This window comes from Phyllobates terribilis, unplaced genomic scaffold, assembly GCF_046119375.1.
Source record: "Phyllobates terribilis strain yellow unplaced genomic scaffold, ASM4611937v1 Scaffold_1__5_contigs__length_1240528914, whole genome shotgun sequence".
In the NCBI taxonomy this organism is placed as follows: domain Eukaryota; kingdom Metazoa; phylum Chordata; class Amphibia; order Anura; family Dendrobatidae; genus Phyllobates; species Phyllobates terribilis.
In genome coordinates this window covers 221,445,255-221,464,343 of record NW_027362761.1, presented here as the reverse complement: position 1 = coordinate 221,464,343, position 19,089 = coordinate 221,445,255, and the positions used below count along the sequence as shown (strand labels likewise).

Genomic DNA, 19,089 nt, shown 5'->3' with positions numbered 1-19,089 from the left:
GACATACGCTGGATATATGGTACTTGTAGTGCCCTACTGCTGCTCATGATGGAGCCAGGGTCTATATAATGCTCAAATAAACAAAATGATCCAGCTCACCCTTTCCAAAAATAATCCATTCAGACAGGATGCCCGGAAAGCATGCCGTTGCATGACATTTTAGGTAGACATGTCCAAGAAAGGTAAAGGATCCAGCTTCCATTATATTCCATTATATATATATATATATATATATATATATATATATATATATAAACATCAAATTTTCTTTACTCCATTAAAAAAAGTGAAAAAATACATACCAGGACTAAGAACGTTGTAGCGTTTGAAACGCGTTGGTTTTTATAGAGGGTGCTCACTTCAACCTTTTGCAAAGTATGTATATTCACTTTTTCAGTGGAGTAAATAAAATGTGATTTTTTTATATATATACTGGAAGCTTCACCTATAATGCTACATTTTTTTGCATTGCTTGCCACCTTCCCGTATTATTTTGCTTTATTTATTTCCAATGCATGAGACAGACCAAATTTGCTTTTCATTACAGTATGGTGATGGAGACATTCATGGATTTCCGTCAATGCCACATTTTGCTAATATTTTAGTAATATTGGAGTGGAGTCTAGTAGTAAAGAAGGACTTTTTTTTTTTTTTTTGAAGGACGTGACTTTTGGGATGGCAGGATAGACGTCAGCTATTCTGGAGCATTTAAACAAGACTGTAAAATGCAGTTTCTTACCTACCAAATAGTCCTTACAATGGGACATTAGTGCAGTCTTTCCTCTTATTTCTAATATTTCTTTTTCATTCATACTTCGGGATTTCAGCTACAGTGAGTAAGAGGTTAATATTGCTCAGTACATACAGGGATATGGCATAGGGATTTTAACAATTCTGTGTATTTGAATTTACCACTGCAGGCAGCCAATCAAAGTCAGACATAGTAAGTGACATGGAATAGAGAGAAGCCATTGTACAGAAAAGCAGTAGGATAATGTGGTTGTAGCAGACAGCAGCTGAAGCGCTAGAGGTCACTCTAACAATTCCAGTAGCCCAAGCTGCAGCAGCAGCACAGGGAATAAAATATTAAAAAGCTACAAAGTGCCTACTACAGAAGCACATAAGAAATTCAGAGAAAATGGTGTTCAAAGTCATTAACAGTATACCAGGCATGATATATAAATAATTTCTGAAATCACCATGTAACATTGGAAAATGGATTTATTCTTATATTAATCTGATTTTATTTAAAAAAAAAAAGTACTGGCATTATAGAACAAGTAGCATTATACTGCGTAGGGTATTTACTGTTCTGTAGTCTTATTTTAAACTTGCATTACTACTGCAATGGAGATACAGGTGCATCTCACTAAATTAGAATATCATCAAAAAGTTAATTTATTTCAGTTTTTCAATACAAAAAGTGAAACTCATATATTATGTAGAGTCAATACAAACAGAGTGATCTATTTCAAGTGTTTATTTCTGTTAATGTTGATGATTATGGCTTATAGCCAATGAAAACACAAAAGTCATTATCTCAGTAAATTAGAATAATTAGCAAAAAACACCTACAAAGGCTTCCTAAGCATTTAAAAAGGTCCCTCAGTCTGTTTCAGTAGGCTCCACAATCATGGGGAAGACTGCTGACTTGACAGATGTCCAGAAGGCAGTCATTGACACATTCCACAATGTCCCAGAGTTCCAATTTTCATTTGGAAATCAAGGTCCCACAGTCTGGAGGAAGAGTGGAGAGGCACACAATCCAAGCTGCATGAGGTCTAGTGTGAAGTTTCCACAATCAGTGATGGTTTGGGGAGCCATGTCATCTGCTGGTGTAGGTCCACTGTGTTTTATCAAGACCAAAGTCAGCGCAGCCGTCTACCAGGAAATTTTAGAGCACTCCATGCTTCCCTCTGTCGACAAGCTTTTTGGAGATGGAAATTTCATTCTCCAGCAGGACTTGGCACCTGTCCACACTGCCAGAAGTACAAATACCTGGTTTACAAACAACAGTATCACTGTGCATGATTGGCCAGCAAACTCGTCTGACCTTAACCCCATAGAGAATCTATGGGGTATTGTCAAGAGGAAGATGAGACACCAGACCCAATAATGCAGACGAGCTGAAGGCTGCTATCAAAGCAACCTGGGCTTCCATAACACCTCAGCAGTGCCATAGGATGATCACCTCCATGCCACGCCACATTGATGCAGTAATTGATGCAAAAGGAGCCCCGACCAAGTATTGAGTGCATTTACTGAACATACATTTCAGTAGGCCAACATTTCAGAGTTTAAAAACATTTTTCAAGCTGGTGTTACAAAGTATTCTAATTTACTGAGATAATGACTTTTGTGTTTTCATTGGCTGTAAGCCATAATCATCAACATTAACAGAAAGAAACACTTGAAATAGATCACTCTGTTTGTAATGACTCTATACAATATATGAGTTTCACTTTTTGTATTGAAGAATTGAAATAAATTAACTTTTTGATGATATTCTAATTCAGTGAGATGCACCTGTATATCACCCATAGTCTGCAATGTATTTTATTATTATTTATTATGTTTTGCTTGTGCAGCGGCATCATATTCCACAGCTCTTATCATAACTGTCCCCATTGGGGCTCACAATCTACATTCCCTATCAGTATGTCTTTGCAGTGTGGGTGGAAACCCACGCAAACATGGGGAGAACATACAAACTCCTTGCAGATGTTGTTCTTTGTGGTATTTGAACCCAGGACCCCAGAGTTGCAAAGCAGCAATGCTAACCATTGAGCCAATGTATTCTAAATTAGTAGATTAAGTTTGCAAAGATACATCTGAGTATTTAAATTAGTAATTATAGATCTAGCATTAAAAATCTGTTAGCATTGGTGACCCATTTTTATAATATAGGGGACCTCCCAAAAGGAAAAGACCAGGTATACACATTCAGATATAAAGTAATTGCAAAAACAAGTTTGGGAAAGCAGCTACCACTTTGAGAGCCTGTTTTATCTGTTTTAGTTCCTGCAATAGTAAATCAGTCAGTCAGTAAGTCAGATCCTGGCTGGCAGGCTGAAACTCGGTCATAAAGTACTAATAGATAAAGTACAGTGTTGTCTCAGTCTAAAAATGCTCCACAACTATATGAAGAGAATTGCTCAAAACATCAAACTAGGTATTTGTCATTAACGTGGTTCGGTGCTTAAAACTCTTCAAACTTGTAGGAAAGTGAAGCTATGGGATTAATTAGAAGAAGAGAAAGACATCACAGACCAAAATGTATATTTCATGAAGGTTTTAGAAAAGGCTAGAATATTTCATAAATTACTTTTGCTAACACATAAACTCCTTTTGGTGGCAAAATATACCAATCTAACCCTTCCAGATCAACCAGATTCTGACAGGCAAGCTATTCGAAGGGCTGAATACTAAACTGCTTACTGTAAAAACAAAATGGAACTTTTATAAGATCCCATCACATTTAGGGCCACTGGGTTGGTCAATTAATAGACCAGTGTTTGTCTTGTGTTCTCCATAGGACAGGAGTCAGATCTACTAGAGTCCCCAATTTTGTTAATTCTCCCTGCATTTAAAAGAACTATTTTATTAGATGGTGTATTCAGCCCTTTTACATCAATATCAACATACAGTATACCAGGAGGGTTTGCTGGATATTGGGGATATTGGGATTGTTCATGTATATACACTTTTATTTATTATCAGGCAAGTATTTCGTAGCTTTTTTAAGGATTTACGCTAAGCCTTTAATGTCTTCTAATGATGTAGAAAAACTTTTGTGAATCAATTAAGCATTTCTTTAAAACGCAGATGTCGATACAATTTGCCAAAGTAGGAAAAATAACATTAGGATTCTGCTGCTGACCGTGAACTTTCTTAAATGAAACCCATTTCAGTAGGATGAGACTCCATCTGACATTGACTTTGTGCCTATCACAATGCCAATGCCTTAAAGAAAACAATTTCTTAGATCTTGAAACCTGCAATTGCTGCTGTGCTTTTCTTTGTATGATGTATTTTTTTTTTATCAAAGTGAGGGGATAGAATTTTAAAATATGTTCTGCAGACAGGTTAAGTTTAGATCACCCGAATTAAAAATTGTATGGACAATAAGGGACAGTGGGTAGAAATTTCTCTCTAAGTATGAATTAGTCACGGACACTATTTCACAACCATGGAGGTGAGAAATAATTATATTGTCTTCATTGAGCTTGAGTCTGATTATGGCAGAACCTACATCGATACTGCCACAGGTGGCTCTATTGTCCTATTGCTGCCTTTCTTTTTCCAACTACCTGAAGACTATACAGTATATTTAAAGGAGGTGTCTGAAATTAGCATAAAAATTCTCTTTTTCTACCCCAAAGACAGAGCTATATTTGGTCTTATTTAGTGATTTCATAGGATATATTATACTTCAAGTCATATGGACAATAAAAAGTATTAAGTGATATGTCATCTGAAATGACAAAACATCTCTCTTGACATGTCCCTCACAATAACCAATTCCACATGAAATATCTATTCTGTAGCACGTTTTCTGGCAACTCTACTTTTTTGCTTTTTGTCTGTTGTTCATCTTGGAAAGCAATGGATTTAATAGAGGAATTATCATTTCCATTATCCATAAATCTGGCTATACCCAACTCCGAACAGCCCTTACACATGAGAGCTCAGTTCATTTATTTTGTTAATGGGGAGAGAGGAAAAAGTCAGATACCCTCAGATAGGGTTCATCTTGTTGGAAAAAAAAAGGATTGCTTGTTTAATTTTCAACTGTCCGATAATCTATTGGGGGAGGCCGGGGAAGCCCCCATACATATCAGATGGTCAGCTGATCTCGCTGAAATCGGCAGGCTTGGACAACATCTAGTGTTTATTGGGGGCCTTTAGTCATGTTTCTATACACTCGGACACTACCCCATTAGTGTTGCCAGGGGCCAACTGAGTAGGGACATGTCCAAATGAAAATAAGGGAAAAGTAGTCAATTTAGTCAAACGTTTACAGGAGGAATAAGAGAGTAACAGCACAATGCAGTTCACACTGCTGAAAAGTGCTCTAATTCACTGGCCTTATGTAGAAGAAACAATGACGGCACCAAATAAATGACTACAAGCAGAGATCTTGAAATCTGTGATAAAAGAATAATATTTTATAACTTTTTATTAGATAATGAATAACCTTTATTTGCTGTAACTTTAATTTAACTCCTTCAGTAGCTGAAAGTACAGCAAAGTTTGGAAATTGCAGCCATGTTATCCCAGTGAGGATAAATTCATTTCATATATGTACTACTCTATAAATCCAATAATGGCTAAAAGGAAGATTCAATCTTACCTTAAAACCCTGTATATGCTTTTCATAAACTGAATGACTCAATAAGTATCATTGGGGGATTGCAAGTATTATAGAAGGAGAGGATTGGATTATATGTCATGAAATTGTCCTTATAGCAAAGAGTAAGACTATTGTCACATCTTGGCCCCAATTCATCAAACGTTTATCACCCAAATTCTGGTAAAACAGATTGAAATGTCACAATTTTTTTTGCGCAACTTGTAGTAACTTAAAAAAACTGATTTTTAGTGTCTTTATATCACTCCCAGCCTGCTGTAATAACTTTTTTAAAGGGGTATGGAACTTACCACCTTGGGGATGTTGATGGGCAAGTCCAACAAATTCACCATATTTTAGGCCACAAAAATGCTGCAAATTATGATAGAAATGCACTTCAATCTAGGCTAAAAGCACACAGTGCTGCTCGGCAGCTAAAAAATGCACCAAATTCATTAAAAGGTGCATGTGCCTATTAATGAATTTGGTTCATCGTACTCTGGTACACTTTACCAAGCATGGCATACAAAATGCCAGTCTTAATGAAATGAGCCCTTTGTATCTGTGTTAATGGTTTGTATGAAATTATTGCAGAAAATTTATAAAATCTAAACATTATTGGGGATGGTCCCATTTTTGAGGATTCATTTTAAAGGGGTCTGTCAGTACAAAATGTCTGTTTAAACCAAGCACATCCCCTTTTGTTGGGACATAAACCTAACAATAATCATACCTTTATTGTCTTAATCGATTGCTAGGTTTGTCAGGAATCGATCATTGTTCAAAAATGCTAATGAGGTGCTTAGTGCACCTTGGGCGTGGCCGAGCTGTTCAATGTAACATCTCACCTACTTCTTATCCTCTGCCTTCTTCTGGCTCCTATAAAGCCAGAGCTGTCAATCAAGGAAGAGAAGAGCGGAGATAGAGGGGAAAGAAGTAGGAAGGAAGGTGTACTGAACTGCTCCACCATGCAGGGCCGGTTTTAGAGAACGTGAGGCACTGGGCAAAAGTTTAAAGCAGGACCCCAAATGATAGCATATTGCACCATCACACACAAACATTTAGGTTCCTTTTACATGGGCTGAGTTCAGGCCATTAAATGTGCGTGATTGACAATATTCAAGTTGTTTGGCCTCCTTTTACACAGGCTGACGAAGAATGATGGGCACAGAATGATCTCTAGTAGATCAATCTGTCCCCATAAAGTATCATGTTATCAGCAGCACATATGCAATTTACACCGGGCGATAATTAGTGGAGAAAGGTTGAACTTGATGGACCTAACTCTTTTTTCAACCTATGTAACTATGTGCTGCTGAGAACAGTGATTTATGTTCCGTAATAAACAATGCAATCACCCGATGAGTCAGCATCATTTTCTCATTCGTTGGGTGATTTTCAATATACAGTTTGGTCCATATATATTTGGACAGAGACAACATTTTTCTAATTTTGGTTCTAGACATTACCACAATCAATTTTAAACAAAACAATTTAGATGCAGTTGAAGTTCAGACTTTCAGCTTCCATTTGAGGGTATCCACATTAAAATTGGATGAAGGGTTTAGGAGTTTCAGCTCCTTAACATGTGCCACCCTGTTTTTAAAGGGATCAAAAGTAATTGGACAGATTAAATAATTATAAATAAAATGTTCATTTCTAGTACTTGGTTGAAAACCCTTTGTTGGCAATGACTGCCTGAAGTCTTGAACTCATGGACATCACCAGACGCTGTGTTTTCTCCTTTTTGATGCTCTGCCAGGCCTTCACTGCGGTGGTTTTCAGTTGCTGTTTGTTTGTGGGCCTTTCTGTCTGAAGATTAGTTTTTAACAAGTGAAATGCATGCTCAATTGAGTTGAGATCAGGTGACTGACTTGGCCATTCAAGAATATTCCACTTCTTTGCTTTAATAAACTCCTGGGTGGCTTTGGCCTTATGTTTTGGGTCATTGTCCATCTGTAGTATGAAACGACGACCAATCAGTTTGGCTGCATTTGGCTGGATCTGAGCACACAGTATGGCTCTGAATACATCAAAATTCATTCGGCTGCTTCTGTCCTGTGTCACATCATCAATAAACACTAGTGACCCGGTGCCACTGGCAGCCATGCATGCCCAAGCCATCACACTGCCTCCGCCGTGTTTTACAGATGATGTGGTATGCTTTGGATCATGAGCTGTACCACGCCTTCGCCATACTTTTCTCTTTCCATCATTCTGGTAGAGGTTGATCTTGGTTTCATCGGACCAAAGTATGTTCTTCCAGAACTGTGCTGGCTTTTTTAGATGATTTTTAGCAAAGTCCAGTCTAGCCTTTTTATTCTTGATGCTTATGAGTGGCTTGCACCGTGCAGTGAACCCTCTGTATTTACTTTAATGCAGTCTTCTCTTTATGGTAGATTTGGATATTGATATGCCTACCTCCTGGAGAGTGTTGTTCACTTGGTTGGCTGTTGTGAAGGGGTTTCTCTTCACCATGGAGATTATTCTGCGATCATCCACCACTGTTGTCTTCCGTGGGCGCCCAGGTCTTTTTGCATTGATGAGTTCACCAGTGCTTTCTTTCTTTCTCAGGATGTTCCAAACTGTAGATTTTGCCACTCCTAATATTGTAGCAATTTCTCGGATGGGTTTTTTCTGTTTTTGCAGCTTAAGGATGGCTTGTTTCACCTGCATGGAGAGCTCCTTTGACCGCATGTTTACTTCACAGCAAAACCTTCCAAATGCAAGCACCACACCTCAAATCAACTCCAGGCCTTTTATCTGCTTAATTGAGAATGACATAACGAAGGGATTGCCCACATCTATCCATGAAATAGCCTTGGAGTCAATTGTCCAATTACTTTTGGTCCCTTTAAAAACAGGGTGGCACATGTTAAGGAGCTGAAACTCCTAAACCCTTCATCCTATTTTAATGTGGATACCCTCAAATGAAAGCTGAAAGTCTGAACTTCAACTACATCTGAATTGTTTTGTTTAAAATTCATTGTGGTAATGTCTAGAACCAAAATTAGAAAAATGTTGTCTCTGTCCAAATATATATGGACCTAACTGTACATACACTTATAAACTCTCATCTGCGCTGCTGGTGTTTACAAATGTGGATTTGTACACCATATGTGACACAAACATTGTATGTTACTCACACACAATGCACGACACACACAATGCTTGACTGACTGATACACCCACTATAGAGGACTTACTAGTCTCCTCTTCTTCAGTTCTTCTAGAGTCCTGCATAGTACAGGACCTTTGGTGACATCTTGGTCACATGCCCGTGATGTCACCACAGATCCTGAAGCAGTCTCAACGTCAGAAATTACAATGATACTGCTGAACTGTTATTGTCAATGTAATTTCTGTTGTAAACGCTGTGTGGCCCTGGGGAAGTGAGGGCTTTGAGCAATTACTCAGTCCCCCCCACTGCTTGCCTTGTCACCCCACTAAGGGTGCATAGAGTCACTCATTAGAATATTTGAATAAAGAACAATTTAAAGCAAAAGCAAGAGAAAGTTTGGAAACTAAAAGTACAATTTTCATTAATTTTATGTCCATAACAAGGTGCTGTTCTTGTTTTCAATTGTTTGTTTTCAACATTTCTTTTTAATACGTTTGGGAAAATTGGAAAATAATGTGATAACTCATGATACAGGTTATAAATTAACGACATAGGATACTCTATCAATGTATATTAAATGTGGGTCCCACAAATGGGACGTGCCTTTATTTTGAGAATTCCAACAGCCGAAGCCTGATTCTTGAGGTAGATGTAGGTCCCCATTTACTACACATTAATGACATATCTTACGCATTAGATGAGAATATCCCTATTATTTCACCCAGATGAAATGTTTGCCTTTGTCAGTAAACCATAGAGTTTCATAAAAAGTATCAACACCCCCTTTTTCCCTTCCAGGGACTTTTTTATCTTTCATTAAGTAACACCAGTAAATAACAAAGCTTTTGAAAATGATTCTCCGGTTAACACAAATAATCTTTTTAAAAGACTAGTAAAAAGAGTTAGAGTCTGGTGTTTTCCCAGAAATGGTGTCACACGATTCAATTGCATTTGTTTTATATTGCAGTTCATCTCGGCTGAGTTGCAGTACCAGACACAACCCATGAGCAAAGATGATACTGTTTCTGGGAAAGCAGCCGATTTTTGTATCTAGTACTGGAATTAAAATAATTCTCTATACAATACACAATAATTCAATTATAAAACATATAATGTTTTACCATTCAGCCCTTAAACTGTAATGTGACACCCAAGACATGCTGGAGATTTAAAGGGGTTTTCCAGGTTTGGGAGATTAGACTGCTGAACTAAGCCAGCATGCTGTGTGCACGCTGTCATGATTTCTTGGTATCCCTATCGTGAGCAGTCATGTGACTGCACGTATTTGACTTGCACACTTGCGGTCACATGCCGACTAAACACGTTCTGCTCCTCTGAATAGAAGAGAATTGATAGAAGACAGATGAAACTAGTCGGGATGTGTCCGCAAGAATAAAATTGCATATATGTGGTCACATGGCAGCCTGCCCGCACCAGGAATACCGAGGGATAGCTGTCACAATTCAGCAGTCTGCCATAACATAGAGTATTTACAAACTCTGTCTCAAGCCCGGACAACCCCTTTAAGAATTAAAATAATCAGATAAATGGATATAATGTGTATTCAAATTACTTCAAGTAATTTTATAGATGCATTTGTTTCAAGAAGGTTGAAATGCTTATAACTCTTATTATTCGAGTTCCTGTTGGCCATTTATTTGCTATAAAGGAATAAGTATTGCAAAATGTAGAAATATCGACTATTGGTTTCTAATGGACAAGTGAAAAGACATAGTTCTATGATTTGACAATTCCATGAGAATAGGGTCCGAGCTGCAATACCAGACACAGTCCATGGGAATGAGCAGTGCTGTGTCTGAAAAAAGCCGATCTTACTGTAGTTTATTTCCTTGGCAATTCCTTTGAGGTCCTGCAGTGACCAAGATTATAGAGACTTATCCACAAAGTCTCAGTACTTTAATTGCTCCCAAAGGTGCCTTTACTAATCACTGAATGTAATGGATTTAAAATGTAGATATTAAATTATTTTGTGTCTCATTATTGTAATCAATTATTATCCCTTTGTAGAGATGGTTTCACTTTGACATTGGCTTCAATTTCTGTTAATCAGTGTCAAACATGACTAATTATAATTTCTTTGAATTAATGATATTATTGTACATAATGAAAAAGAAAAGTCCAAGGATGGAGAATACTGTTACTAAATGCTGTATGCCCTCTACTACATTCAATTCCACACAAGACTTTGCGATTGGGGCTTTTTTATCATAAAGAAAATGCAACATTTTATTTTTAGTGGATTTGTCAAATACATAAAATGTTGAAAGGGTTTCTAAATTAAGTGATGAATACTTATGATGGATTAACATATTAGTTTTATAGCACAAGTTTAGATTGATTTAACGCCAATATCAGCTTTCAAAGCTACCATTGTTTAATTTAAAGAAGACCTGACACAAGGTCATAAGCGGCCTCTCTTTATCACCACTGTTCCTTGAGTATTTCATTTTTTTTTCATCCAGCGTACGGTTTCAGAGATCTGGATCTGTTTATTCAGTACTGATTTTATGGTCTTTAGTAAGGGGGCCATGCTCTCAGGACAATAATGCAAAGCAGTCTAACAATGTGCCACATAGAATCCTGTGGGTAGTGCCCCCTTGTTAAAGACCATAACAATTAACTCTAAATAAAATGTCCAAATCTCTGCAAGGACACATTTGACCTGGTAACAGGCAATCTTTAAAGGCAATCTGTCAGTAGGATCAACCCTCCTCAACCATCTGCAGTGTATGGGCATGTATGTGACAGAAAGTTGAATAAAATGATACCTTGATATCTACGATCTGATGCCTTATTCCAGAGAAATCCATGTTTAACTTATACGCAAATGACCTTTTTAAGATCTATGGGCCGGACAAAGATCTCCCTGAGAATTTGCCTCCAGAGCTTATTTTAAATGAGAAGGGGTGTTACTAGTGTGGGATCTGCAAGATCTGCAGTGAGATGAGAACTAACACACTACAACAGAGCTAACTCAACAGAGTTGAACCTTGTCTCTTTACAAATACTTTTGCAGTTGTGCTCTCACAGTGTCAACTCTGCTGTACTGCTCTTTGCTTTCATACTGGCTGCCATGGAGATGGAATCTGAACACTATGAGAGGACCACTATAAGTCTGCAAGATGTGTTTTTTTTTTTAAATATTTGTAACGAGACAAGGATCAACTTTACACAATTGTATTGGTTATAATCAGGCACATCTCTGCAGCAGAGCTTCCAACAGTATGAAAGGATAACTGTAGATGCAAATGTGTTTGTAATGAGACAAAGTTCACTTGTGCCATACTGTGGTAGCTCCTATTCAAATCAATAGAAGGTGGATAAGCAGTACATGGCAGAAGATGGAGCAGCTCCACAATTGAGCATTTCTGGCCGGTGGCCACCACCGCTAGTACCAAGGACAGCTGATCGAAGGGAGGGCCGGATGTTGGTCCCTGACTGATCAGACATTGATGACCTATCCTATGGATATGCTAAAGTAGTGTACAACCACTTTGCCTTCCACTAGCACAGAACAAGCCATTAAATGTGTCACTTTAACCTTTGCTGCATCTTTGTACCATAACTAGATAAGTGTCAAATTGAAATTTTGTTACATCTTTCTGGTTAATATGTAATTTTTTTCTACATCAAAATCTGAATGAAGTGTAGAGCTGAAGTGTAGAGCTGAAACATTTTTATGTGACCTGACAAGCTACATCTGAAGGTCATATATTCAATTGGATGTAAAAGCAGATTGTAACAGTACATAAGCACAGTAAGAATCCATCTCATACAAGTCTTCAGTATGAAGTTTCCAGAAGTCAAGGTGATTACATGTTATAACCAGAAATAAGCAGATCAAGCAGATTTCGAATTAGCCTATTTACTCGGATTTTCCAAGGAAATTTGATTCACAGAGAAGTTATATTTGTTTAATTTAATGTCCCCTTCTTATGCTTTGAGGTCTTTTAAGAAAAAAAAAGAAATTTGCCCCTTCACTTCTCACTGTCACCTATCCAGTGCTTGTCACATCTTCTTATTTTCACTTTGATATTCCGGCTCAGAGGGAGGGCTCTGTGAAATCAAAAGGTTGTAATATCATGACAACACTACAAGCCCGTGACCTTATGCGCACATACTTAGAAATAGGGATATAAGCACGAGCTGCCATGATAAGAACATGCAGCAAGAATCAGGTGGCAGTGAAGTGAGCATAAGGATTTTTTTTTTATTAGGGGCCTCTAGTTATTTTGCTGAATTCAAAAGGAAGTGTATTACAAAACATACATATTTCAACACATGTAAAATTGTTGTTAAATTCAATTAGAATTCAATTCCACTTAAATATATTCACTAACTTCTAGCTTTAACCCCATTAAAACTGAGGTTCAGGATACAGTTATTTACCCAGTGTGCCTATATTAGTAAAACCTACTCAGGTGAGTCAATGTTTATTATTTCCAATATTTTCTAAAGAAGTGCTTGCCTCTTCTCCCTTTTTCCTGTTCTGCTATTTTAGCTTCATTACAAGAACACAATGTAATTGAGAGATAGGGTCAGCGTGGTGGCTCAGTGGTGAGCAGTGTTGCTTTGCAGCACTGGAGTCCTGGGTTGAAATCTCACCAAGGACAACATCTGCAAGGAGTTTGTATCTTCTTCCCATGTTTGCATGGATTTTCTCCGAGCACTTCGATCGATTTCTTCTTAAGATTAGATGAATCTGCTAATTTTATATATCTTGCTAATTTTTTTCAAACTGCATGGCAATACTGATTAATAGCAATGATCTTAATTCCACAAAAATACAAATGCATTTTACTTTCTACTTATCCAGTGTTATAAAAGAGGACTTTTAAAAACTTCGAATTAAGCTATTTCTATGAGAATAATTGTAGCATGACTATTGGTCCACACTCCCAGGCTAGCTTCCACCATTCTCAGATGCCATTGTTCTGTTTCTGAGGACAGTGCTGACAGCAGAGATAACAGTGGTTACTCCAGTGTTGGGTACACTTGCTATCTAGCAAGCTCTGTAAAAACTTCTCTGATAGAGGAAAGCCTAAACATCCTGCTTAGTGGCATGTGCACCCCCAGTTATAAACATTGAAACAATTATAAATGATAGTTAGGGTCCTGTTAGCAGATCACAAATTTCCGGATTATTTTGGTGGTCACTTGAGGCACAATGCACCCTTTTTAAATCTAAAATTTACTCCAGTTCTTTGCTATCTATTGCATTGTTTATACGCTTTAGAGCATGATAACAATTTGCCTTGTCTAATGTCTCTGCATGACCCCCTGGGGTAAAACCCTGCTATTCTCTGACTGTTCGATTAGATTTGACTTTACCATTGTTCCTGTCTTTGACCTAGAAAGTTGACAAATATTTCCTCAACTCACTCCACCAGCCCGCAGCTGCTATGTGAATGCAGCCTAATGGCCTCTGTCACGAATGTCTTATGGTTCTAAAGGTATAAATCAGTGAACACTAGGATACTTTTAGGACCCGCTATGCAGACTGGCTAGTGCAAGGACTGCCTGTGATAGCCTTTTTAAGTTGATGGATTCTTAACCCATTTACAGCCTGGGACGTATTAGTACGCCCCAGGCCATCACCCCCTGTTCAGCGTGGGCTCCGGCGGTGAGCCCACACTGAACCTGGCATATGTCAGCTGATTATTACAGCTGACATGTGCCCGCAACAGCCGGGGGTGGAATCGCGATCCACCCGCGGCTGTTAACATGTTAAATGCCGCTGTAAATCTCTGACAGCGGCATTTTACATCACCACGCCAGAAGCGCATCACTTACTACGCCCGTCGGTGACCCCGTCACGTGATCGCGGGTCACCGATGCATGTGCATGATAACCCTGGGTCTGCAGCAGACCCCAGTGGTTGTCATGTGCTGATCGCTATGAGCGCCACCTAGTGGTCTGCGCTCATAGCACAGGACCATTTCTGCTACATAGAGGTGATCTGCTCATCACCTCTATGTATTAGAGGCGATCAGACAAGTGCTGCTTCTAGTCTCCTATGGAGGCTATAGAAGCAAGCGAAAAGTATAAAAAAAAGGTTTTAAAAATATTTAAAAAATTGGTATCGCCGGGTTCAGAATCGCCCGATCTATCAATTTAAAAAAATAATTAATCCGATCGGTAATCGACGTAACGAGAAAAAAATTCTAAACGCCAGAATTACGTTTTTTGGTCACCGCAACTGTTAGGCGTTGGGTGTTTGCTAGATTTGAAATGGGTTCAGAACCATCAGTGGAGTCTGTGGTCTCCCACTCCAATCCAGCCAGCGGTGATGCTGCTCAGCATCATCTCCAGTCCCAACACCTAGCTGGTGCACGAGATGTACAAGTTGTCTTTCAGGTCTTTGTTCCTAGCAACATGAAGTGTAGGTTTCGGAGGGAAACAGGGCTGGATTCACTGCACTGAGCATGCCCGTGACATAGCGGACCGTGATTGGTGGTTTGGGAGTCAGCTGATCCGGTGACCTGGCACCGCCTGATTGGTCACGGGTGACGTCACCAATAGCGCGATGGTGGGCAGGGCTTAATCTTTAAATAGCTCACCCACAAACATGGCGGTGCACTCTGATCATTGAGCTGTGATGGTGTTGTGTGGACGCTTGTTCGTTTGGGCTCCTCGTGTGCTTTAGCTTCTGTCAGGCAGGTTTAGCAGGGGATAGGCAGCCTTAGATGGAGAGAGGCAGGTAGCTTCGTCTGACAGTCTGGCTCCGACAAAGGGGTCGCCATACACCCCGAGCAGTCTGCAGACGCCGTATTCCCGGCACCGCCTGTAAGCCACGTGGAGAGATACTCCTCAGTCCGGTAGCACGCCGGCTGGGAGCATGTATTCGCTGGCGTGTATCACACACGCATCCTAGCGCCTGCTTTGTAGTCCCAGTGCTGTAAACAGGGCTACAGATTATTTATCGCACATCTCTCGTACAGTTAATGGAGATAGTGCGAATCCCTATTGCCGTTCCGGTGGGCAGTAACACGGAAGGGATTGTTATTTCAGTTGGTTGTTTTACCTTCTTACCCGGAAGGTGTTCGGCCGCTGTCCTCCAGGCTGCATCGCGGACACTGGGTTCGGTTGCTTTCCATTATTTAATAAAGTTGTTTGCAACCGTCCCCTTAACAGCAACATTGCAATAAAGTACAATAACGGGCGATTAAAGCATCGGATCTACCCTAAAATGGTATCAATAAAAACTTCAGCTCGGCGCACAAAAAATAAGCCCCCACCCGGCCCCAGATCCCGAAAAATGGAGACGCTAGGGGTCTTGGAAAATGGCGCCATTTTTTTTTTTCTAGCAAACTTTGGAATTTTTTTTCACCTTTGAAACAAAAAAGAACCTATACATGTTTGGTATCTACGAATTCTTAATGACTTGGAGAATAAGAATGACAGGTCAGTTTTAGCATTCAGTGAACGTGGTAAAAAAAATAAGAAAAAAACATCTGTGGTATTGCACTTTTTTTTTTCAATTTCACCGCACTTGGAATTTTTTTCCCATTTCCCCGTACACGATATGATAAAACCAATAATGTCGTTCAAAAGTACAACTTGTCCCGCAAAAATACGCCCTCATATGGCCATATTGACCAAAAAATAAAAACTCTATGGCTCTGGGAACAAGGGGAGCATAAAACAAAAATGCAAAAATGGAAAATCCCAGGGTTGCAAAGGGGTTAACAATAGTGCTATTTATTTTCAATGTAGTATTGATCAGTTAACAACATAAAATACCAGTAGTTCCTTTGTTTTATTACATGTAATATTTATGAACCCTGATTCATATGATACTGCTATACATTGTGTTGAATCTTATAGTTTCTTTCTAACTGATCAATATACTTCCTCTATAGACGTTTATGTCTTCTGATTAGTGATATGGGTACAAAAAGATCACAAAACAGAAGTTCAGATAACAATAACTTGTGGTATTCACTGCTAATATAATGATGCTCAGTAGATAATTGAACAATTTTTATTTCAGTTTTTTGGCGGAATAGCGGTGACTGAAAAATCTAGCATTTTTTTTTTTGTTTTAATCATTCAACATAGATTTTACATAATTGTATATTTTGAAAGACCAGAATTTTATGTACATGGTGATCCCAATTGCTTTTATTATATTTTTTCATCAATATTACTTTATTTTAAAACTGGGAAAAGGAAGGTGATTTAAACTTTTTTTTTTAATTTATTTATTTATTTTATTTTTTAGATTTATTATGGTATGTAATTAATCACATATGTCCCAAAGAAAGTTGTGTAATGCTAGACACTTTACCAATGGATTCACAACCAGTATCCGTAAGAGCATAGCCATATAATCAAAGTGCTAGTGCAATTATAGTTATTACAAGAGGGCCTTCCTACTTATATAATATTTGTGCATGGATGCTGCTTTCATAATAGAATGTATATTACCGAGATCTAGAACATCTATATCTCTATATCCAGAAGCCACCAGACGGAATAACGGATACAGTGTCTCCCCATCCCAATGCTGTTTCACCTACGCTTCTTCTGCTTTGATTATATGGCTGTGCCATTGTGGCACGAATAGCCTACAAGTTTGAATGCATTTTCCTCTTGATTACCTTTGCACTTTCACTTGTACTTTGTGTATCATGCTTTCGGTTTGTCTGCATATAGAAATCCTTTCAAATTATTTGGATCTATAATATATTGACTGTGTCTCCCTTTTTGGAGGCCTATTGCCGTCTTTTTAAATGTTTTTTCCTTTTTTATGTATTAATATTAATAAAACTTTATTGTAAACTATTAAGCTGGAATCTCTTTATATCCTGCAGCACATTAATTTGCTATTATGTACCCATTATAGTATGTAGTATAAATTGAGGTCTCTTTTGAAGGTCAGCCTATAGCTGAGCTCCAGAAGTGAATGAAGATGGTGTTGATAAAGGCCTTCACCAGACTCCCAGCCTCCATAGTAAATTGTCGTTGTGCGCTGGTGCGCATGTTTAGTGCTAGTCATTTAAATAGTTATACAGCAGTGATCAAAGCTCTAAGCTCATGATGATTGTTGCTGTTAAGTGCAGATACATGCTATTTATTACAACCGGCATCTGCCCTGTATGGAGCCGGAACAGCTCCTGAGCCTGCTCCATATATGCAAACCCTAACATCGGTATGACATAGTGCGCTATGGAGGTAATGCATTAAAACCATGTTTGTTCAAGTAAACAATATATCTCGATAGTAGATTAAAATGTATTGCAATAAATCAAATACAAGTGCTTCTCACTAAATTAGAATATCATCAAAAAGTTAATGTATTTCAGGTGTTATCCCGGTTGCTGGTTTTTCTACAACACTTTTTCCTTCCACTCAACTTTCCATTAATATGCTTGGATACAGCACTCTGTGAACAGTCAGGTTCTTTAGCAATGACCTTTTGTGGCTTACCCTCTTTGTTGAGTGTGTCAATGACTGCCTTCTGGACATCTGTCAAGTCAGCAGTCTTCCCCATGATTGTGGAGCCTACTGAAACAGACTAAGAGACCTTTTTAAATGCTTAGGAAGCCTTTGCAGGTGTTTTTTGTTAATTATTCTAATTCTCCTGAGATAATGACTTTTGTGTTTTCATTGACTGTAAGCCATAATCATCAACATTAGCAGAAATAAACACTTGAAATAGATCACTCTGTTTGTAATGACTCTATATAATATATGAGTTTCACTTTTTGTATTGAAGAACTGAAATAAATTAACTTTTTGATGATATTCTAATTTTGTAAGAAGCACCTGTATCTTTGCACTAACTATTAATACCAAATATCTGACTACTTCTAATGTATCTACCGATAAAAAAGAAGTTCATGTAAAAGATGAATTTTGTGTTGGAGAAATAAAAGTTACATGTTTCTGCAGAAAAATAAAAAAAAAACATTGCACAAAAAAAGTTTTAATGATGATCTCTACTAGGTGTTGATCTGTAAACTTTTCATACTATGCAGGTTGCACAAAGCCTGTAGAAATACTGTAAAACTTCTTTAATGGAATATTTATACAGTGATGAATTTGCTTTGGTAAGTATTAAGACTTTAAACGTACTGTAAATTGCAGATTGTGTCAAGATAGGGAGCAAGTCTGAAAAACAGCTCCATGGCAACATGCGAATGCAAATGTTCTTCCTAAGAGACATAAGAAGTTGTGAGAAACTTGAAAAGAGTTCTGTAATCTGCAACTAATGAGAATTCATTCCCCGCTTAATATTCTATTTGCTCATTCTCAAACAGAAGATCTGGTATGAAACCTGTAAAACTAGACAACGTACAGGTGGTAATTTGCTACTCTGTACTTGTATGTACTGTAAAGTTAGATATACTAGGCTCAGTGCACACTATGTTTGAACTTTACATTGAATATACAGTATGTTGAGATGAGCCTATGTCAACACATTTAGGGGCAATTTCTTTTTATCTGTTCTTAAATGCATATATTTTTGCTAAAAAATGTTTGCAATGGAATTTAATTGAAGATTTTGCAAAATTTCAGAATAAGTTTATATATTTTAATAATAAAATTCCAAAGCACTTTACAGACATCATCACTGTTCCCTTTGGGCCTC

General features: G+C 38.1%; 1 protein-coding gene across 1 annotated transcript in view; it reads left to right on the top strand.

The window, feature by feature from the left end:
• CNTNAP4 (contactin associated protein family member 4) overlaps positions 1-19,089 on the top strand; it is a 636,367-nt gene that overhangs the window by 1,032 nt on the left and 616,246 nt on the right. The gene's annotated exons all lie outside the window — the stretch shown is intronic.